Genomic DNA, 23,852 nt, shown 5'->3' with positions numbered 1-23,852 from the left:
TGTGGCCACTCAAACATAAGGACCCTATTTTGGCCTGTTAAAATCCAAACACTATGTGCTGGTTGGGGCTGTTTATGTAGATTGCAGAGAATGATGCTACACCTAATTTAAGCATAGAGGGGCTATTACCAACCCCTGTTCCATGCAGCAGGGCAAACAAGGGCATGCTCTGTGATGGGAGCTGGACAAAACAATAGATAAGGGTTCACTTTGAAAGAGGCTATGAGAAGAGCCCCTACTGCTTTTCACCTTGATCTATCCCTCCTTTCTCTTTCATATCTTTCATATCTGGGTGTTGGCAGGGAACTGGGTCATGCAGGCTTTCAAGGCAGAGGGAAATGTTTTGTTTTCCCTTTGTGTTGAAGAGATTGAGTCTCTCTCTTGCCCCATTTAATTTCAGAGCTGGGTAATGAAGCCGATGCTATTGCTATGTTTGTGACTAGAGAAGAAGGAAAAAATAAAAAGAATCTGATGTAATGCTCTGATAAATTCAGCGATTATCTTTAGCATCCTTTGGTTTTCCTTTTTATTGGTTTGACATATACCTGCTGTGCCAATCTGTTAGCCAGAATGTCGTCACTGAGAAGTACACATGCATATAATCTCTGTTTTTCCTCTCACAGGCTGAGTGCAAGGCAGGCTACTAAGGGAAGATTTAGAAAACTGGGAAAGTGACTTCTGTAGTGAGCTAGGTCATAGCTATCATAGCATAATTCAGGGGGTCTTTAGCTCAGCTCCCTGCTCAAAGCAGTCAGATGTGGGGTCAGTTAAGATTGCTCAGGGCTTTATCTAGCCAGGTCTTGAACAATTCCAAGATGGACACCACACAAACTCTCTGGACTGTGTGTTCCACTGCTTGACTGTCCTCATAGGGACAAGGTTTGAATCTCTTTTATTTAAGCTTATGTCTCTTGGCTCTTGTCCCCCTGCCATGCACCACCCTGAAGAATGTTTCCATCTTCTTGATGACCTCTCCCGTAGGTAGTGGGGGTGCTGCTGACCCCTCAGCAGTCCTTCCAAAGCAGTCTCTTTGTCCAGGCTGAATATGCTCTTGTCTCACCCTCTGCTTACTGGGCAAGTGCTTCAGATCCTACCTTTTCAGTGACTGTCTACAGAACTTGCTCCAGTTTAAGCATGTTCTTGTACTGGGAGGATCAAAGCAGGATGCAGTATTTAGGTGTGGTAGGAAGAGTGTTGAGGAGGGGAGGAATAATCCCTTTCCTTCATCTACAGACTGTAGCCCTGTTGTTACAGCCCAGGAGGCTGTTGGTCTTTGCTGCCAAGGATCACATATAGCTCACTGTCCACCAGGACCCCCTGAGCCTTTTCTGGAGTCTATCAGCCCACAACCTCTGTTGTTTCCAGTGTTTCTTCATTCCCAATCTCCTATACTGAAGCAGTGATTCCAAGGATACAGTGTTTGTAAGAGACATGTTTTGCAGTTCTCCTCATAGTTTCTGGATCTATATATAACAATAGTCTTGGTGTTATGCCATGATGTTGCTGTGGGCAGAGTAGTGCCAGGCGCCTCGTGCTCCCACCTACACCATCTGAAGTGGAGCGTGCACATAGAGTTTCCCACTTTCACTTATGTGGCAGGGAAGACTATAAAATATATTCTGATGGTGGAGATGTGCCCAGGGCTTTGGCTCTGATTAAAGCTCTGTTGCTGCTAGTGCAGGTGGGGAGTTTTCCTGCTGGGATGGAACGAGATGGGGGAACAAAAACATGTTTTTTCCCCCTCAGATCTATGAAGAAGAGAAGGAAAAGGAATGTGCCTTTCCTTCTGTCACATGTACATCCAGCCTTTGCTGTCATCCTCTGGACTCTGACCATGCTAAATTATATAAGGTGCACTGCAGCTGTTCCTCAAGAATAATGGGGGCAACCTGCAGGGAAAATTCTCAACAAGTTTCTTTTTTCTATCTTTGGAGCTGGATGTCTTTTCTTAATCAGTATTTTTGGTAGTAACATAAAGAAGGGTATTCTGCTTTGGTTGAATGCTGAATGTGAATTCTGCTGGGGGATTCAGACTGTTGGGAAACCAAATCCTTACCTGTTCATGCCAAGTCTCCAGCTGAGGAGAAAGAAATCAGAAAGGCCCAAATCCTTCCATCTCTAGTCATTCAAATATCTTTAGGTGTCAATATCTAGGCTATATGGTTGGTGTTAAAGATATGCCTACATGGCTGGGAGGGTGCTACATTAGCTCTATATCTCCACATCTACTCAGTCTTTGTCCTCCCCATTGAAATAACATATTTGGTGGTACAGATTATCATGGACCCTTGTCATATGCTAAACAGAAGCACACTGACAAATAAACAGGAGGAAATGTGTTTGAACTGTATAGTTGTGGACTTTAAGATAAATCCTATGCTACGGCAAATCCTTTAAGTCCTCCAGTTGCTATGGTTTACCTCTTGCTTTAGAGTTCTTGTAGTTCTCATTCTCTCTTCAATAAATAATAAGCTATAAGAAGAATAGCAGATGTCTACACATAGTAAGACATGGTTCTGTGATTTTTTTATGCAAGATAATATCTTTCACCTTTCTTTGAACTACTACAGACCTAAGAGCACCACAGAACTTGCATAGCACTTATTAGGAAAACCCTTAATGTTTAGCTTATGTTATGGTTACAACATATGTGTGTTTCATAACCATTGTGTGGCTTTGCATGCAAAGAGAAGAGGGCTTTTTTTTGGCATTAGCTCTACAAAGCAGGGCAGTTTAGTTTCTTCCAATTATTTTTTCCAGCGACCCAAGAGATAGGTGGGAACTGCTCCTTTAGCACTCTGTAGCCATGGTCTATGGTATTTCAGAGGTTAGCAAGACAGACTCAGATACCATGCTCTGAACTGCAAGCAATTTTCTGCCTCCAGTCCTCAAATTGCATAGGCAAGCTCAAAAATTTGAAGGCACTACAAGAAGTCCAAGTGCACTAAACTCCTGCCTTTCTACATGAACTGCATTTTTCCTCTTCACCTAAAACAACCCAGCATCTTCTTTGATTTTTCTGTTCACTCCTTCCCTGAAAATAACAAAGAAAATGAAAGCAGGCATCAAAGGAAAAGCTCCCCTGAAATGAGCCAGCGGCTCCTCTACAAAATGATCAGCAAAGGTTCCTGAAATCTTGTCCTCAACACCTGATTATCCCTCAGGCTGTGTGGTGCGTGCACTCGCTATAACGCACAGCAATTACACAGTAGCTGTATTGCCATGGCTCTGGCAGGGTAACCATGGGATGGACACTTCTCTGAGTTCATTCAGGGATGGGAAGAGCAGAAAAGAAATTTACCTGAACACCAGAAATCCTCTGTTATTTTTTAAAGAGAAACCTCATGAAATTTTAGCCATTTACAAAATGAAAGAAGGAAGTCATAGTCTCTCAGCCATTAATGCTTGTGAATGGGTTACTTTGATCTGTGCTTCTAGCCTGCTGTGCTGACTTGCCAGAACACAGGAACTCATCTTTATAGTATATATCATCTTCATGGCCTTTAGGTTATAGGTTCACTGCTCCTCTCTACCATCTCCTAGATTACTTTATTGTAGCTGTTACAAACTTGCTAACTTGGCTTGCTTTGCTGAGGGAAGATCTGAAGCTCCATGACTACTAGTAGCTCAAGAGGGGAGAACAAACACAAGGTAGTGAGAGAGGGAATCAATGGGTATGTATCTCAGCTTGTCACAGATTCACTTAAAACAGTGCATGGCTACATTTACACTGCATTCATTAGCTGTGCAAGTTTTTCCGAAGCAATGTAAACATGCCTCAGAAGTTGCTACACTGAGCTCCTTCCTCCTCATGACCCATTTGCTGAAAGCCATTTTGAATATAAAATAAGAAAGTGTCCAGTACCAACTTTTATCATTAACAGATGAGGTTGGGACACTGAAAAAATATCCTATTCTGTTTTTGTTGCAATTGAGTCTGTAGAACTGTGATAAAAAGGTGGGACTCATCAGTCTAGATAAAAACATCTTAAATTGCTTTGCCCAGACTTGTCAGAACTGTTTAGAGTTTGGCTTCTCCCTGATCTTACTCCTTCATGCCATTGTACTTCCACCTTGAGCCAAGGAAAACAATAATGTCTCTGACGGTTTCAATTTTACTGCTGTTTAAATGGGCTTTGGAGTGTCGTTGACCTAGAAAACAATATGGCTGTTGGAAGTTATAGGTCAGCACTTAAAGCAACTTAAACTAGATGCTCAGATCTCAGATATTAACCTCCACCACTGTGGAAAGTGCTGGTTTGCCACTCGCCTGGGTTTTGTACAACAGATTGCCATCCAGTGGCTGAATAGCATGTTGCAAGCAAGCATATCAGAGTGAGCTGTTTGCTACCCTGTCCGTTTTCTACCTTCAATAAACATTTTCTCAAGCACATTTAGTTTATCTATCTACCATGGTTTACCTAGACATAAATGAGGATGTTGTTTCTCCTCTACTTGCAAGGCTGCAAGTGAAGCTTATTGGAAGCAATATTAGACAAGTGTTTGGTTCTGATTATTTTTTTTAATCTATATGCAAACTCCATTTAATAACAAGGTACTACTAGTACTGCCTGCCAAATGGTATTTTGCATTATAAAGGACATTTATAAAAAAGAAACTGAAAACCACTAGGGAAGAGTCTTAAACAAACAAGCCCATCTGGCTGTTTAGTGAATTAATATGTATTTTAGGCAAGAGTAATACCAATGAGTGGTATTAAGGTTGTCCAGCATTTCTTATAGTAATACTCTAGCTTTTATTGCTTATAATTTTGCGGTATCTTAATTGCTCGGGCTGAAACTCTTTATGTAGGGGCATCTGCCTTGCACTGAATTAATTTTAGAAAACTGCAGCCAAAAGAGTTTAGCTGTTTCCATAAGAGAATCTAGGAGAAATAATGTGTTTTTCTCACATTAGGTTGTGTGCTTTCCTTTGGAAGACTTGCACTCATGTGCTTGGAAGCAGATACTCCAAAGACAAAAGAGAAGAAATGGTCTTTCTGATGCGTCTGTCCCTCAAAATTTCTATCTTAAAATAGCCCATAAACGTTTGAATAAACATAGTTTTCTGGTGTTGAGCAGCAACTAGACACAAACAGCTTAGTTCCTCTGGTATGTTGACTGCACTGGATGTTTTCCAGTCTGCGTCAAACAAGAATTTCTCTGCAACCTTCGTTCCTTTTTCTGGTATGCTACAGGTTAGACCAGATCTAAGGTGGGACACAAAGTGGGAGGTGGGACACCCAAGGTGGGAGGATGGATCCCTGCATTGTACCTAAGCTAAGTAGGGGACGCAGCTGCCCTTATGATTTACAGCACAAAATTGATGGGAGGAGGTCTAGGAGGTAACAACACATCTAGGAAGAGACTAAGTGATTTGGATTTAGGATACTGTAGGCTCGCTGGGATGGATGTGTTTAAGGTGTGACTATATGTGTATGACAACATGTGTGTGCAGAGAAAAAATAAGCCTGTGTGTAAAACTAAGGGAGAGGCTAGCAGTGGGTGAACTAAGGGGGCAGAGATCAGGAATCCCTGAAAGTGTACTGGGAGCAGCGGTGTATGGGACTCCTTCATGATTTCACAGAATGGTTGAAGTGGGAAGGCACCTCTTGAGTTCATGTTGTTCGCCACCCTTCTTAAAGCAGGATCAGCTAGAGCAGGTTGCCCAGGACAATCTTGAATCGAGTTTTGAATATTTTCAATGATGGAAATGCCACAAACTGTCTGGGCAACCCATTCCAGTATTCAGAGTTCAGCATTGACCTTCAGAAAGTCTCAGCTGCTTGTGTGGGTGCCTCTGAGAAAGTCCGTGCCTGGTTTTCCGTGCGCAAAATAAATGGCAATGACAGCCCTTTTCCCATAGGGTTGTTTAGAAAAATAATGACTGTGATTCTGTAAGCAAATGGTGAGTGAAGTGCTCTGCAGCTTCTGTCTGTAACATGATCTTTCAGGCCTGGGCTGGTTTATTCACAAAATCCTCCTTCCCCCTGTGCCCCCACCCCCCCAACTGAGGGGTGGAGGATAAATAAAGCTGAGGATGGAGGATGATAATGTAGTTTGCTTCGGTTGACTTTTTACTTCAGCCATTGGTAAGATAAGAAACATACCTCCAAATCTAACTACTGCATTTTGCACAGGACCCTAGAAAGATGTGCTTAAGTAGGTATCCCATATTGGTCACTCGCTAAAGATGTCCAGAATGTCTTTAGCCCTCATTCCTATCGTTCACTGTCAGTAGATGTGTTATTTTACAAAACTTTCTTCTATGGTACACAAAGACACTTCAGAAATGGTTTTGCAACTCCTAATACAGCTGCAGTCCCTTCAAGTCCTCTCAGATGTTTGTATCATGTTAAGCATTTGAAATATCCTTAGTTTATTTACTCTGGGGTTTTTATCTATTATGCACTCTTCCAGAGTCATGAATGAGAAGAGTGTATCCTGAGATTTCCAACTGCCTTCCAGGTAAGAGAGGAACTGGAGGGTAAATACAGCTTGTTCTTATTTAAAGCAAGGGTGTTTACTGGGCAGGTTGGCTGTAACAAGTAAGATGCTGGACTACAAATTGAATGGCAGAATGAAACTAAATATTAAATGGATAGCATCTGGATGAGGACTCTGTGGCTTGAGGACAGGATAAGTGTAAGGACTTGTAAGGAGAAGTATAAATAAGCTTATGCCCTTGAAGCTTTTTTTGGATACAACTATTAAAGCAAGCCAAGTCTTTGTGATCCTTGTATATATTATACTATGTTGGTTTTGTGTGAAATACATACTTAGTAAAATGATAAATTACACTTTATACTGTGAGGAATTATTCTTTTGCTAGTGCTGTAATCTGCACCATTATGTGTCCTGTATGATACGTGGAAATGTGGCACGATTTTAAAAATGCTGCATGATTTAAAAAATGCTGCATTGTTTTAAAAACACATTTATACTGTGGTACTCCTCAAGAATTTGTTATATTTACTAGAATCATAGAGTCATAAAATGGTTCGGGTTGGAAGGGACCTTTACAGATCATCTAGTTCAATGCCCGTGCCATGGGCAGGGACACCTCCACTAGATCAAGTTACCCAAAGTCCCATCCAGCCTGACTTTGAACACTTCCAATGATGGGGCATGAATGATGGAGGACTGTCACCAGCTGCATCAAAATAAATATATATGTTTTAGTTAACCGCTCTGGACGCACTGTATCAAATAACGCATGAAAGGTATCTTCTGATCCTCTCTCCTGTTTTTCTCCTTCTTTCTTTGCTTAATTGCTCCTTTGTTGCATAGATTGAAACTGGATTATGCGAGACTGTGTTGCCTTTTACATCAGAAGGTGTTTCAAACCCTCTGACAGCAGTATGGTGTAATGCTTCCGAAAAGGGTCTTGGCCATCTGAATGCTCCTAGAGGGTATAGAGGATCCGGAAGAAATCAAAGCTCCAAGACTGAAAATGCTGCTTGTTCTTGTGGGTCAGACATTTTCACTTTGCACCTTACCTTTTCCTGAAATTATAAAGACTGAGTAGAAAGAAACAGTCCCTGGAAACTCTGCATCACAACCAAGAGGTAAATTCAGCTTCTCAGGTCATCAAAAGAGAAACTTAACTTTCTCTGTCCATTAACTACAGAGCTGTTGAGTCTCCTGCTGCTAGCCTGAAGCACACCTTTGACCTTACCTTCTGCTCCCTAGCCACGTTTTTGACATGTTACACATTCCCAGTGTGCTGTCATAGGGTTTTTGTGCTGCAGTCTGTGTCCCAGAGCTTGAAGGCTGTTACAGCCAGGATGTGGTCTTTGCCTGTGACCACTCATTGGGTGCTCCAGGTGGAAGTTTAGTGTTGCGGTCTTTCCCTGCCATATGGACAGCTTGCCTCTGAGACACACTCACTTCCTTGTCCTGTATGCCTGTTTAATTCACATGCTTGTGCCTCATTGTGTGAGGTTTTATGCGCTGTTGTTCAGTTACCTGGGAAATTTTGCAGTTCTGAATTTATTTCAATTATTTATTTATTTGTTTTACATTCTGCTCTTGGAGGATTTGTTAGACTATTACACTACAGCTCAAGTAATGTAGGGTGGCAGAGTAAAAAGTAGTCCACAGCCTGTAGAAATGATTCCCAGTCCAACACGGCCTTGCAGGATGGACTGCTCCACTGAACATCCCTTAGGTGTCCTGCTACCTATTGAGAATATCTGTTCCACGTTATTATTAAATAACCCAAAGAATCTAGAATATGGCATTTGCTGCCTGTGCTGGGCTCTGGGACACCAAGTATGTCCGAGGATGTCTTCTGTTGAGATTTCAGCTGATCTGGGAACATTCAGCAGCTAAACAGGCACAGAGGCTTCTTTACTGATGAAATCTCAGGCTCCTGTGGGGCTGAGGTGGCAGCTAAAAAGGCATTTCCAGAAGGTGTGTTTTGGTTTTAATTTTTGTTGACAGGTATCAGAACTCAGTTGTCTGTTTTGGTACAATAGCTCTTCTAAACAAGAGTTAGGGATGGGATTTGCCTTTACCTCAGGGTGTTGTAGACAAGTACAGCTAAGTCAGTCAACCTTGGTGTCTTCCTAAGAACAGGGGAGAGAAAAGGAGACACAAGGGAAAATTTAACTGATTTATTTTATAAGTATGTTTTAGACTAAGCTGATTTACCTCTTCAGTATTTAAAGCAAGAAAATAATCTAGACATGACTAAGGTGCATAAACATAAGTGTCTAGTACCATGTGAGGTGTCCTAAGGGGTCTATAATTTCTAAACAGGGCTGGAAGAGATGACATAGGTTCTACCCACAAAAATGAAAGCAATGACTGAAAATGCAGCCTTTCCTCAAGGCTCTGTCAAATACGGCTGTGCCATGTCATTTCTTTGTAGAATCACATTTACTTACAAAATCAACATGTTTTAAATATTGTACATGATTTATTTCCCTAGTGAACTGGTGCAGGTCATTGATCCCACTTTTTTTTTTTTTTTTTTTTTTTTTTTTTTTTTTTTGCCTTTGTTTGTTTGTTTGTAGGGGTTTTTGTTTGTTCGTTTTGTCAGAGCTAGGCCTTTGGCACAGCTGAAGGTGTGCACTCTGCAGGGTCCAGACAGTGAGCTATAAGAGCCCTTGGTTTTAGTGGGCTCTGCATATCCTTAGGGGTGGATTTTTCCTCAGTGTTGCAGATTAGCAACAAGAAGAGAATTAAGGTGGACAGATCCTCAGTGGTGAAACACAGGCATGCTGAGCCGAAGCAACTGAAGCTAAAGGGGCCAACTATCTTCTGCTGTTCTCATGTGTGTTCTTGAAATCAGAAATGCAGCTCTCAGAAAATAACCCTAATAAGCAAAGTTGGAAAATATAATCTTGCAAGCTGATTACACATACCTCAGCAGAAAAATTTTGCAGTACACTCCCTGATTTAGCAGAAATATGATCTGTTTGTGGTTTCAGTGATCTATTCAGAACAACCATGGGGTTTGCTGTCAGCTAGTTAGTTATGGAGTGGGTGATTTAGATTTGCTCACAATCATTACTGCAATGAGATCTTCTCCTGCACCCAAAATTACATCAAGGAGTTCACTGAGCCATACATGCACCAAATATTATTTTTTAGCTCTTGAGAAAAGGTTCAGAGTACTGTTTAGTTTTACATGCATTACATTTTAAAGGATTAAAATAATTAAACTGTTTCTTACATCCTTTTTGATTGGTAGAAAGGCCCTTTTATTAAACTGTTCCATATAGCCTCTCAGTGGACATCAGAATTGTTGCCTAAAAGGATAGCGATTATCCTGGGAAATGGGAAGCTATTACAAGGGTGTCTGACAATATATGCTGGCTGGCACACTTTGCTTCTCATTTGGCTGGTTCCAGGTCCACCCATAGTAATGACATAGGTAGAAAATGCCTTTATGTGATTGACATTATGACTTTTCAATGAACATGGTGTGGAGATATTGTCTTCTAGAATACCTAGAGAAGAGGTGCCACCAGCACATCTCCTCCACATTATTTCTCCAGGTCTGGTACTGTAAGAGGAAACACCACCCAGTGCATCTTTTTGGTGCCTCCAGCTTGTAGATTCATACTGTCTGCAGCATCCAGGCTGCAAGCAGAGATCTGGCAGTCGGAAGCAAATCCCTTTAGAAACTTCCCACCAGGGATTTTTCTTTTGCAGTTGATTTTAGGCAGGGTTTCACAATGTCCTGCAAACAGTACTAGCTCTTGAAAGGACTGTCATGGCTTATGTGTGTTATGCAGCTTTGCCCTGACATTTTTGGATGGAAGTGACATTTAATTGTTGTGACCTTGCTGTGTCTTGTGATGTTCCAGTGCCAAATGAGAGCCTCATGACATGCGTATTTGATAGATAAACGGCAACTGAATGTCTTGATTTCACGTCTCTCTCAGTTAGACCTCTGCGTTTTGATCATGTGGCAGTCCCTCCACCTGAGGTCTTTCTCCTTTCTTATTTTCAGATCCCTAGAGAAAGGCAAAGTTCAGCTTGTCTGCTTCATGTAATTAGGCATGAAAGTATTAGTGTCCTGGGCTGTGTAAGAGGGTTCCTTTCAGAAAGGTTTTTTTCTCACTGTTTCGTGGTATGAGGCGGTCCTCTCTCTCACAAGGGGAGGGGATTTCTCTATGCAAAAAAATGCTTTTACATGTCAGTAAAATCCTGCTTTTAAGTCCTGTTTTAAAGAAAGAGGGTTGACCTTCAATTTAAAAGAGAAAAAGTTTAAAATTGTATCAAAGCAGAACTTGAAAAATTGTTCCCCTCCTCAGCTTTACTGTGTGGTTCACTTCCTCATAAAATGCAAGGCACCCCAGAAAAACAAAACTCTGGCCTCCCAGAAGCTGGTGTTTGACCTTTGCAGGGCAGCAAGCTCTTTACCCACAAGTATAGAACGCAAACATTTCAGATATATCGCTCCATCTGTTTTCCCGGAGCCCCAGCGCTGCACCAAGGAGGCACTGCCGTCCTCCCCACGGTCACCGTCCCTCGGGAAGGGCTCTGGGGTGACAGACCTGTGCCTCTACATCAAGGGCCATTTGGCCGTGACGGGTGCTGAGGAGATCTGGGTGCTGGGGCAGCTGTTGCGCTGAGCGGTGCCGCTGCTGCCACTGAGTTGGGTAACCATAGCAACAGCATCACCGCCAGCATCCTCCTCCTCCTCACTCGGCTCTCCTCCTCCTCGGCATCATCAGGAGCAGCAGCAGCAGCAGCAGCCCTGGCAGGAGCCAGAGCCCGGCAGCCGAGGCTGCAGCCAGCTGCCTGCTGTCCCCTACCTGCACCGTCACCCAGCCACAGCACCGGCACCGGCTCTGCTGCTCCCCACGGGTGGGGAAAAATAGGGGAGAGGGAGATACACTGCAGAGGGATCCCAGACAACCCAGGTAAGAGCTGTGGGGCTGCTCGCAAACTCCCCGTGATCGATGTGGTGTGTGCCTGGCGTGTGTTTGCGTGCGAGTGTTTGTTGCTAGTTTTCCGGCTCTCTCCTTCCAACGGCAGTGCGATGACAATTCAAAGCAAGCATGTTTTCTGGCTCATGTTTCCCATCTCTGCCATACTGTCCCTCTCCCTCTCCTTCACCCAGATACATAAGGAATAATAAATAATATTCCAAAAGGTTGGTAAAAAATTAGGTGATCGGGGAACCCAGTATGATCAGCGTTGTATGGCTGTGCTTCCACAATAAAAGTGGACAGTAGCAGCAGAGCAAAGGTTGATATGGTAATTAATAAGCCTTAAAAAAAAAATAAATCATGCGACAACACACTTCTGTCTCTGCCCACTCCACAAATAAATCTCTCATCATATTCAGCAGAGAGCTGTAAACCGGAGAGGTGAATGCATAGCCAAGACTAGAAACCTCACTGTAGTCCACAACTGTCACATTTACCTTAAGTGCTTTAAAGCCAGACTAAATCTTTGCAATAACAACACAATCATACCTGTGAATATATGAATATATATATATTTGTAAAAATACTGCTCTTAAGTCTCTACACCTTTGAAGAAGAAAAAAAGATAATCTTAAAGATGTGGGTGTGATGGCCAGGCAGTAAGAGATGTTCACTTCATCTGCGTGTGAGAAAGCATGTACTGGATACATTTAAGAAGGTAGGAAGGATAGCACTAATCCAAAGGCATACAGGGACAGTCCTTGTCATTCTAAAACCAGAACTGATCCAAAGCTGTGGAGTGTCCTTGTGCAGGCAAGTGTATGTGGATCCGTGCATACATGTCTGAGAGGCATGAAAGGGGAGAGAATAAGAAGTAAGTTTAAGCCAGGTGGTAAGTGTTTGCTGTGTAATGACTGCAGAGAGGTCTTTCCACTTCCATGTAACTATTTTTATTTATTTATTTAATCAGCAGCAAAGAGAAAGAGAGATGCTGCTGGCTGTATCTATCTCCTTCACTGAACTCCTTTTCTCCCTGTCTGGTGTCCTGATCTTCCCCGTACTCCCCAAATCATCCTTCTTTGTGTGGCTGGAAATGTCGTTTTCTTTAATGGTAATAAGCATTTTGATAGAAGCCTTTTGAGCTCATCCCATGATACGATACAGTTATAATTCTGCTTCCTAATTATACTGTGGGGACAGTCTGGGTTTGACCCAATACCAAGTAATATACTGAAGGCTAAGAGGCACCTGTCTTTCATGTTAAACCTGATTTGAAAACCACAGAGCTTTTTGGTCCTAATCCTGTGTTTTGATACTCATCTGCAGACTCTCCTAATATTACCAGGAGGTGGAAGATAATATGAGGTTATAGGTATAGAGCAGACGGCAGAATTGGGCTTGTCTTTTCTCTCTGATTATAAACATCGTCCTCCTGTGAGGTACAGGAGAACAAGGAATGTGGGTATGCCCAGTTTTTGTGCAGAAGTGTTGTAAAAATTACCTGGGAATTATGTTCCATCCCAAGGGAACTTGATAGGGTGAGGAACAGAAAAGGAAAACACAGACAAGTATCTGGAATGAGTGCTTTGATTTACAAAATAATTTCCTTAGGAACCTGACCTTATCATCACAACAGGTCTTCTCTACAAGGGGCTGTTTGATCCCTGTTAATAACAGTGCTCACAGACACTAAGTTTAGCTGAGGAGGATGATTTTGGATACTGATATTAATTAAACTGAGGCATCGTAGGGCCACAGCCCTCAGGACACTAGACTAGCCTGGCCACATTACATAGTGTATTTCTGCGTAAGATTTGGTGTCTGCTTCAAATCTAGAGAATATTTAAATCTTTAAATCAACTTCTCCTTTGTAATAGCACAGAGGGAATGAAAGTGCCTCTAAAGATGCCTGTAAAAGAAGCACAAACCTGATCATGTTTCTGACAGGAACAGAATCAAAATCTCGTTGGTATGTGTTACAGAGATGCGAAGTGAATAATCAAGGGGCACCTCAGTAAGGCGTGGAGCAGTGATCCTCTCATCAGAGCAAGCAAATGACTCAAGGTCAAAAGGCTTTGGGGATTCCACATTGACACCCTGCAAGTATTCTTACACAGTCTTACTCTGCTGCTAGCTGTGGGCAGATGATAACGGGGAAGCCAGAACTCATACATGGACTTTTGGTTACTATGGGGCTGCAAAACTTCTCTTAGAAATGACTCTGAGAAAGGCAGGAAAGGTTGATGTTTTCAGGAGCATTGCTTTGCTATAAAAATCCTCTGGTCGAGGGCTGTTTATGAAAAGTCAGGGCACTGAGGCTGGTGTCAGTGTAAACAGCAAGGATGTTTCTGACCTCACATAGCTGATTTCAGTACTTAGTGCCCCCCACTCCTCTTTCCCTTGCTTAAACCAGAAATCTTAGGAGAGTTTTCATTCATTTCACCTTTTGGCTTGTTCTACTTTATTTTATTTATTTAGTAATGGAAGACAACACAGTCTTTCTTTTGCTTTGTGCATGGCTGTTAAGAGCTGGTCTCTTGATGCCCACTTAGTGTTGTTCATTAATACTGTTCTAAGGAAAAAAGCTATTTTTGTATCTAATGATATTACTAAGCATCTTTTCAAATCCTGATCCTTATTTTCATTAGTCACCCACTGTGTCTCATGGAGCTCAGAACACAAGAAGACTTATAGAATAGTTGCTGTTCAAAAGTCAGCGTTTGCCAACAGGTTGAGACAGGGATTTCTGAAATGCTGCAGCTGGTGCTTTTTTTTTTTTTTTTTTTTTTTTTTTTTTTTTTTTTTTTTTTTTTTTTTTTTTTTTTTTAATAAGGAAGATGCCGTTTTCCAGATCCTGCTCTGTAGTAACCTGAGGCAAGAGATGATTTGATGATGAATGTTGTACCTTGCATTTAGCTTAACAGTGCTATTCATTTTATTTTGAGGCTACGTGTAAACTGCTGTTTATTACTCCATTCAATAATCACACTGTGATTTTCCCTGTTGCAATATTGTAATTTTTTTTCCCTTTACACTGTATGGTGATTAGCTAGATTTTCTGTTTAATGAGACAGACATGTAACCATGGAAAATAAAAGTTTTCCCAGTGAGTAGGGGGAGGGTGAGATCTTTACATTAGAGATTTAACATTCTCTATCTGTTTGGCCCTCTTGAAATTAGCAGGAGTTGTGGCCCATCCATACCCAATGAAGAAATAACTGTTTTTTGCCAATATTAATCTTCTTGAGCCATTTTTACAGCTGTGTCAGGTAAAGAGTGATTCTCCTTTTGCTGATGTCCACAGACCAATCTAAGTTCATCTTCAGTGGACACAGAGGGATTCACAAAGTTTACTTTTACATGTGAGGCACTGTAGGTAGGTACAATATCCTGACATGTTTTTCATACCTCTTGAGTTTTCTCATTCTTAGGATCATAGATGTAAGACAGACTAAGCAGTAGTTTGACCTGCTGGTATATACACTTACCAAATTCTTGCTTTTGTACTTGCTTCTGATCTGTGTCTAATAGATATATTTATCTACATTTATTCTTATTTGCTCTTAGCTATATGGTGTTGTCATGGATAGGGCAGATCTTATGCAACCTATTGGACTTTAAAGGTGGAGTTGCAGATATTACTCATTATACAACAGCCTCGTGTTGATAATGCATAGCAGCGGTGCTACAATAGGTTGGTGTCTGTCTCTCTTGCATGGAAATCTCAAATTCTGACCTGGTAACAGCGTGGCTCTTAAGGATTCACAGCATGCAGCACAATGGCAAGCATGACTTTCTTAATGTAACTTGGCTTGTTAGGGACTGCTTGTGCTGTTAGGACCCTGTTGCCACCATTTAGCAGCCTAGGGAGCAGCAGGCTCTTTCTTTGTCCAGCTAGTTGGGCAAACAAATCTCTCCTGTTGTATTACTATTCAGCTTTACATGACTGGGAAGGAACCTCGCTCTGCCAGCATCTTCTAATGTGTAATTTTAGTTCCTAACATGCTGCTAGCGTTGCATTTATTTCTGAGGCTAAAGAGTGGTGTCCCATTACTTTTTTATGGCCCAAAAGAACATGAGTATTACTTGGAGGATGTGGCTTGATTGAAATGTTGTTTGTATCTCTGTCAATTTGTCAGCCCCTGCTGTCCAAACCACTGTGGCAGTAGGAAAAGCAATCGTATTTTGTGAGAATGATTTCATAGAGAACAGAGCAAAAGGACCAGTATTTCCCTCCACCAAGTCCTCTACAAGTGGGGTGTTTCAATATAAATATTTCCATCCCTATTATATTATCTCTTCCTTTCCACTCATAGCCCCTTGTTCTTCTCAGTGGCTGTTTTGACCTTATTGTGGGCAGGTGATGCTTGTACATGGTGTAACCTCATGGTCTAGCTAAATACGCCTCTGCCTTGTGAACATCAGCTTTGAGGATGTCTGCATGAAACAACAGCTGAAATGATTTAATTTTTTTTTCAGAAGAAAGTCTCGCATTTGTTTTAGAGGTGATGGGGAATCATGGGGCAGCACACAGTTATGGAAGAGCATGTCCCCTTGTATAACACTTTTCTGGATTTGTGTGATCTAACAAAATTTAGGTTCTTACTGGTATTTTGGCTTCTGCAGAGGACTGAGACTCTGAGCGACAGGTTTTGAGCTTATGATGCAGGCTTGTCAGCTGCAAATACCTTGTAGCAACTGCTCACCCTCTGTGTGATTGAGTGCCTGAGTTCAGCAGGTACTGGCTCACATCTGCACAGTTCTGCTGTGTTATTAGGACCCGACTATCCCACATCTTAAGACATGAGGATGTCAGTGGGACAAGGCAGATGGATTTCATTAGACCTGAGCAGCATCTGCTGCTGCAAGTGACTCTTCTTACAGGCCCTTGCAGAGTACACTACACTGCACAGATCTATTCTACACCATGCAGCAGCACAACCCTATTTATTTTCTTTGACTGACTGTCTTGGTTTAAAATCTCAGCTGAAAACTTATTTTTTCTGTCCATGTCTCCTCATTGTTTTCTCTCTATTTCCCTCTCCCTTTGCAGCTGTGTTGAAGCTGAGCTGTGTGAGGGTACAGTTTTCTAGGGTAGATGTTAGAGAAAATAAAGTTTCATTGTGATATGTTCTAGAGTTCTTTGCTCTACAGCCACCCCGCCCTTTCACCACTGGAGGCTATAGGATGCGTGCCACTGACCTCAGAAACAGCAGGATTCATCCCCATGCACAAAAGCCTTTTCAGAAGGAAAGATAATGCACAAGGCTGTGAAGAGATTGTTGTCTGAGAATGGCGTGGAAGCCAGAACCCCATCGGTTGAAAATTGTTTTTTGGTTGCCATAGATGGATCGAAGTCATATTGCTGTCTTAGCCTGGGACATAATGACCACCAGAATGTTCTCTGTCTTTGTGTGGGGAACTGAGTAGCAAAGTCAGGGGCATTGACAAGGGACAAGGTAGAGAGGGACAAGGTAGACAGACATTATTTCAGCAAGGCTACTCTTTTTGCAAGAAGTCAACCTTTGCAGATTGGCCCAAAATGGAGGGCAAGAATTGTTCCAGAAGGTTATGTGAAAAGTACTTAGATATGTTCTGTCTTTTATTGTGGGAAAGGGAGGAATAGATTTTGGATTGCGTCAATTCTTTTGTCTACAGAGGGAAGAAAGATTGTTGGGGGGAAAAAAAAAGCAAAAACCTTGTGAGGAATGATCAGCAGACTCTTGCTAATTTTTAGTAGCACTGTAAATTAGGCCTTGTTTTCTTTAGGTGACTTGCGTTGGTAGTGGGTGACATTAGTGCTTTATTAAACTTGCCATGCTGAGAAGCTCATCGGTTTAGTGTAGCTAATAATAATACCCTAATCGAGAAACAGAAGGTGGGATAACTCAGCATCAGAAATTGGAATGCAGAAATAGTCCCTGCTAGTTGAACTAAAAATACACAACAGCATAACCCGCTTGCCTACAGCAGCACATGCTGAACACACATTGGGCTCTGGCGGTGGGGAGAATGGCTTTCCTTTGTTTTCATCAGCTGCTAGATCAGCAGTGCTCTGTGGTGACCCGCACGCGTGACTGCCAAGCTCTGCCTCAGATACGCAAGGCCCCTTCGTAGCAAGTTAATTAGTACCCTTGGCAAGTTAATCATTCTCCAGAGCCATAAAGAAATATATAGGGTGAAACAGATCAACATAGGATGAGTTGGGGAGCCAGCTTGTCCTAGGGTGGGACTGTGTGATGATGGTAGTACCCGACAAAGTGGGAGTGACCTCCAGCAGGGACAGGGATGTAGCCATGGCTGCTCTGTTCCTCTGCTCCACGCTTCTACTTGGGATGAACAGCAGATGTCAAGATCCCTGCTGAATTATGAGCCTTGGAGCTACTGCCTGTGTGAGGGTTGTTTGTGCTCAAAGAGGTTTATCCATTTTTCTCTACAGCCTCCCAGGGCATACACAACCTCTCAACTTGGGCTTTACAAGAGTGAATTTTGATTTAGCATGTACGTGATTTTTCTGATGTGAACTTTGAAGTTTCCATGACAATAAGCTAAGAGTGGCCCAGATGTAGTGGTGATGGGGGACCCTGACAGAGGTTAGTTAGATTCAATTAGGATGCATCTAATGGCAGAATCAGTGTAACATGGAATATCTGCTGCCTTGTCAGATGGTAGATCAAAGATGAAGAAAGGTGCCGAGCAAAAAGAGGGAATTAACTGACTGTGTTGAGCACAAGTGATGAGACATTGCCTCTGGTTAAAGGGCACAAACACAATATAGTGCTGAATGAGTGAAGACAAGAAGCAAGGGCTGAACGATCTAATTTGAAATTTCTGCATTATATGTAATAAAATCCTGACTGTGGTGGAAATCCTTCACTGGTTTGAATACAGAGACAACTGTGGCTGGGATAGGAGTGGGCAAGGATATGACGGTATGTACTTTGGTCCCCACACGTGCAGGCAGGAGGAATACAGGCGGCTACATCAGCACTCCTGCCTTGCTTCCCCTCCCAGAGTTGTGTGTCTGCTTACCATACAAGCACAGGTGCTTCCCTCAGAGCAGAAAATAGCAGTATACTGTATGAAGAAAAGTATCTAACAGAACGTTTTTTTAAAGGTTCAACCTTGAGGTAAGCCCTTTCCTCAATGCACTTGGGCTTTTCTTCTGCCTGTTTTCCTGCTGTGCTATCACAACCAGTAAATCTGAGGATGTCAAACTCCCTTGTGTCTCATCTGAGACTCTGGAGTCATAGGGATCATCTGTAGACAGACCAGGCAAAGCACAGAGGTTTCTTCTTTTGTGATAGGTGACTCTTGTCTGGACTTCTCTGGACTGAGGTTACTCTAGATAAAGGGAGCATCAGGAATCACAAGCTTACTTGCTGGTCTTAGCTTCTGTCTGCGAATGCTATTCTACTTACTCTGATGAAGTGAAAAGCAGAAAGCCATTTTTGTTTGTGAGATAGATTAATAGGATAATTCAGATTGGAAGACATCTCTATTCCAATCACCTGCTCAAACCAGGCTTACCTGTGGAATCAAACCAGCTTTCTCAGGGTTTTATCCAGGCCATCTTTTTAACCATCTGTAATGAAAAGTGGGTGGTCTGTAAAAGCTTTTGAATTGTCAGGACTAGGGTCAGCAGGAGTTTTCAGAAAGAGATTGTTCTGAGAGAGAGAGAGAGAGAGAGAGGACATCTGACAGCACATGCAAAGAACACTTCCATGAGGACTTGTGATCATGGAGATACTCGGAGGAAGCTGGCAGAGACTCTGAGAGGAGAGTGGCATGCAGAGCATGACAGAAGTGAAGATGAACTTATCAAAAGCATTCTTGGGCTGTCAAGGGCAGGTTTATTCTTAAGCATAAATGGCTTCCTCTGGGGACTTGTGGAATACGTGTTGCCGGGAGAAAGTGCTGACGTTTATAGTGAAATGGGTCTGGCTTGCCCTGCTTCTGTACATGGCAGATGACTGTTCTGGGAGATAATGCCTCGGGTCAGTGATTTAATTATGTCTGGTTTGGAGACCTTTTACCATACCTGTGATAACTCAAGGCTTAAAGGATGGCTTTTAGACGAAGAATCATCTGTTCAGCAGCAATAATCACCAATTACTAAGAAAAGATCACCTTACTTAGTCATTTCCCTCTTATCCCATCTTCCTACCAAAAGCTCAGTTTATAAAAGCTTTGCTTTCGGGACCAGTGCCACTGATAATCAGAAACCTCTCATCGTGAGAACATTTAAAAAAGAGTTTGAGGACCAATTATATAAATGTTTCCTCTTTTGTAAAACAGCCTGGGAATTGTAAACATACTGGGTCCACATCTCTCTAAATAATTCATCATGATGAATTATTTAGCTGTGTAAGCTGTGTTTTACGTAGGGAAATGCTTTTCTTAATGTGAAGGAAATGCAGATATTTTAGATAATTTTGAAAGAAGTGGCTGCCATTTCACTCTTTCACTACTGTCTACATTGTAATTGATTTTTGTCATGAGTGTGTTCTTCAGGAGTGGCTGATACCAGGTCTGTAGCAAGTCAAGGTGACTTTCTCAGCAGCACAAATCACAAAGGCTTATCAGAAGTTCAGGAGTCCACTTCCTATTGAAGATGTGCAAAGGGCAGAATTTGGAATCATTGTTTATTTTCCAGGTAAAACTGAGGATGACGACTTCAGTCCATGGGAGAGCAGTAAAGGTGAATGCTGTTACTGATGGAGTCTTTTGTACAATGCTTTCATTTTCGAACCCCATTTGTAGGATTAAAATGAATTTTGTTCTCTCTCTTTTTTTTTTTTTTTTTTTTTTCTTTTCTCTCCCTTTTCCTCCCTCAACAACAGATGATTTTGAAGACAGCATGAATGAAACAAAATGTTGGCATGGTCTAGCTGGATTTCCTGACAAGATAAACATTAAGTTAAATGTGAGACATATGTCTTAGTGTGTGACTGTAATTTTATAGGTTCTTTTATATGTTATGGTTGGCAACAGAATTCCTGTAGCCTATTCTGGCTAGAAAGAACAGTATATCTTAGTCTTAAGACAGATACATGATCTAAAATAGGTATATACCACTAGCTATACAATGTGAGTGAATCTTAGTTATAAGCAGTTTCCATTCCAATACATTTTATAAACGGAGATGGTTATTCAGCCATGATGTGTTTGTGATAGGGATCATTATCAGCAGTCCCCTCTTCTGCCTTCATCCCACCTTTGGTGTTAAACTGTCTAGAGGCAATGCAGCTCCGTTTACTCCCACTGTGGAATACAAACTTGCGTTGGATGAGAATATTTCCTCTGATGCTTGCACGGGTACAAATTTGGAGGAATATTGGCTCCAGCCAGTTTGTGCAGACAGACCACTCGAGAGAGGATGAATGTCATACTCCTCTCTACCCCCTTGGCTCTGGGGACCACTCACAAAGCTGGGAACTGTTTGAACAGCAGTGAAGTCTGCTCATCCCTTCTCACTTTTTTTTTTTTTTTTTTTTTTTTCCCCCCCCAAGTATCTCCATGCAAAAATGCTGTTGCTAGATCCTGTATGGGAAGATGCAGGACCGTGAGCGTTTGTATTTTATATGAGATCCTGGTCATGGGTGGAAATTAATCTGCTTTACTTTAGTGATCTGCAGTAGAGTCAACTTCATCCAAACTAGCCACCAGCTTTTCTTTTGTGGACAGGGCAGAGAAGCAGATATTTCTGAGGAACTAAACGGACAATGTTTTTAAATGCCTACTTTAGGATAGAAAGATCATGCTCAGACTTTGTCTCCAAAACAAAGGGAACCTGGACAAATAGTTGAGGAACAACCATTTACACGGTGGATGTCTGTCATTTTGTCAAGTGTATCCAATTTTAATTACTGTCAAAATATGGAACAGATCATGGACATTATGAGCATTATCACTTTTTTTCCAGATGCCCTTGTCATTTGTCTTTAGGTTTCCTAAGATGTGTGGCATTGTGATCTTCTTTGCAGGAAGGATTATATGCCATCCTCCTGCCTTTGTCATTTGGGTTTCCAGTCTGTTCTGGTATTTCACATGGCAAGACCACTTTTCCTCTGACCTGCTGTCAGGTCTCTCTGTATGATGTCCCACTTTGGGCTCCTGGCTGGTTGCTTCACTACCACAGTGAAAGAATAGTGAATCAGCCCCTAGCATTGCTTCACAGTACAGATACTGAAGATTTTAGTGGTAAGATATAGTCAGGGAATAAATGGCATAATTGGCAAAAATATAGCCTGTTTGGAAGTGCATTTAAGCTTTGAGAATGCAAACACCATGAACCAGCTTGGATAGCAGAGGCACTCTAACTGCCTTAGCCTGGTCCCCAGCTGCACCAGGACAGCACTGGGAGCCATCCCTCCTTGGTAGGGTCCTTTACACCGAGTAGAGAGTCATCCTTTCCTTGCCCTTGAGAGAGCTTGTTCAGAGATAGCTGAAGCACACCTCTGCAGTGGTGCAGATATGCAGTACCCTTTGTTTGGAGGAGTAATTTAGTGCTTTGTGTGGGTGCATTTATGGGAACACACAGCTTCTCTTAAAGAACTATGCATGTTCCTGGTGTTTGCAGATGTTATGGCTGCACATTAAAAGGAAAAAAAAAAAACCAAAAACCTTTGGTAGAGGAAATTTCCATTATTCACCAGCAGTTCTTTTCAGACAACACTTTTCGTTATGAATATCTTATTTGTACCTTAATAGCTTTTTCTGTGTGGGGAGAGAAGAGGGGTTAGAATTTGATTCCCAAAGGAATGAAGTATGTCGGACAGTAAGCAAATCAACAACCTTATTAAAAGAATTGAATCATAAGACCTTGTTCCTACAACTGCTCTCAGAGCCACAGTGAGCCATGCTGAGGTGTGCCCCTTGTTGCCTTCTTCAGGACTCCCACCTGGACTTTTTCTTTCATGACTCTGGAGCCTAAACTTCTACTGTGGTTGTAGATTTTTCCTGTCTCATTCACAGCAAGTCTTTCTGGCTCTGAAGTTAAGGAGAGCAGCAATATGAGGTTATATTTATACCTAAAGACTGAAGTGTGTAGAATTGAGAAAAAAAAAGAAAAATTGAGAAAGTAAGTTAGGCCTCAGACCCATGACTCTCTTCCCCCACCTCATGCACAGATCCATCAACCTGGATGATATATGTAAGGTCAAAGAATCACAAAATGGTTTGAGTTGAAAGGGACCTTAAAGACCATCTAGTCGCAACCCCCTGCCATGGGCAGGGCCATCTTCCACTAGCCCAGGTTGCCCAAAGCCCCGTCCAACCTGGCCTTGAACCCTGCCAGGGAGGGGGCAGCCACAGCTTCTCTGGGCAACCCGTGCCAGGGCCTCACCACCCTCACAGTGAAGAATTTCTTCCATATATCTAATCTAAATCTACCCTCTTTCAGTTTAAAACCATTAAATCACTTCATTCTATCACTACACTCCCTGATGAATAGTTCCTCCCCATCTTTCCTGTAGCCCCTTTAAGCACTGGGAGGCTGCTTTAAGGTCTCCCTGGAGCCTTCTCTTCTCCAGACTGAACACCCCCAACTCTCTCAGCCTGTCCTCACAGGGGAGGTGCTTTTGACCCCCAGCATCTTTGTGGCCTCCTCTGGACCCACTCGAGCAGGTCCGTGTCCTTCTGATGTTGGTTCCCCCAGAGCTGGACACGGCACTGCAGGTGGCATCCCACAAGAGCAGAGTAGAGGGGGGGAATCCCCTCCCTCGCCCTGCTGGCCACACTTCTGATGCAGCCCAGGATACAGTTGGCTTTCTGGGCTGTAAGTGTACATTGCTGTCTCAGTCAGTTTTCCTTCCACCACTATCCCAAGTCCTTTTCTGCAGGGCTGCTCTCAATCCACTTATCACCGAGCCTAATGCAGTCCATGTGCCTCTGTCCCCAGCTCCCCTGGTGCTGGGTTCCGTACTTGACACACCGGTGGCTCTCACAGCAGCTCCTCTCTGGCTGGGCGATGTGCCGTGCTGGTCTAAGCTGCCAGTGTCCTCACTGACTGGCTGATGGTGCAGGAAGGAGGCTGAGATGCTTTCCTGCTGCTGCTGCTTCTAGGAATGGCTATAGCTGCTGGTGAAATGTTGTGTCCCAGATGTTAGTGACTATATGCTGAGAAGACAGCTTAAATGCTTCTTTTCTTCTCTCTCCTCCATAGTTCAATATAGTACACGATCATGCATAATTGCTGAGCACTTGAGTTCTGTGGTTGCTTGGGTAGGATTTACAGGGCAGGTGGGAACATAAACTATTAATTTCAAAATTTTGTCTTTTCCAGTCTGGAGCGATGGAACTGCTGAGAGATAATGGAAACTCCTTCCTTTTAAGAAAAATATTTATCTCATTTTGTTTATGAATCTTTGTCAAGTCTCAGCAAATCTACCTTAAGCTGCAAATCAGTGTGGAATATATATATATATATATATATATATATATATATATATATATTTATTTT

General features: G+C 42.4%; 1 protein-coding gene across 1 annotated transcript in view; it reads left to right on the top strand.

Annotated features, from left to right (window-relative positions):
- Positions 1-11,201: 11,201 nt before the first annotated feature.
- FAM135B (family with sequence similarity 135 member B) overlaps positions 11,202-23,852 on the top strand; it is a 210,999-nt gene continuing 198,348 nt past the window's right edge. Inside the window, exon 1 of the mRNA XM_026843436.1 lies at positions 11,202-11,380. The gene's annotated coding sequence lies outside the window, so the exon portion shown is untranslated. The remainder of the gene's footprint in view (positions 11,381-23,852) is intronic.

The sequence above is a fragment of the Athene cunicularia genome, assembly GCF_003259725.1.
Source record: "Athene cunicularia isolate RWA chromosome 2 unlocalized genomic scaffold, athCun1 chr2_part1, whole genome shotgun sequence".
Lineage (NCBI taxonomy): Eukaryota > Metazoa > Chordata > Aves > Strigiformes > Strigidae > Athene > Athene cunicularia.
Note: the sequence above shows the minus strand (reverse complement) of the source record. Positions and strands in the feature narration are given on the sequence as shown.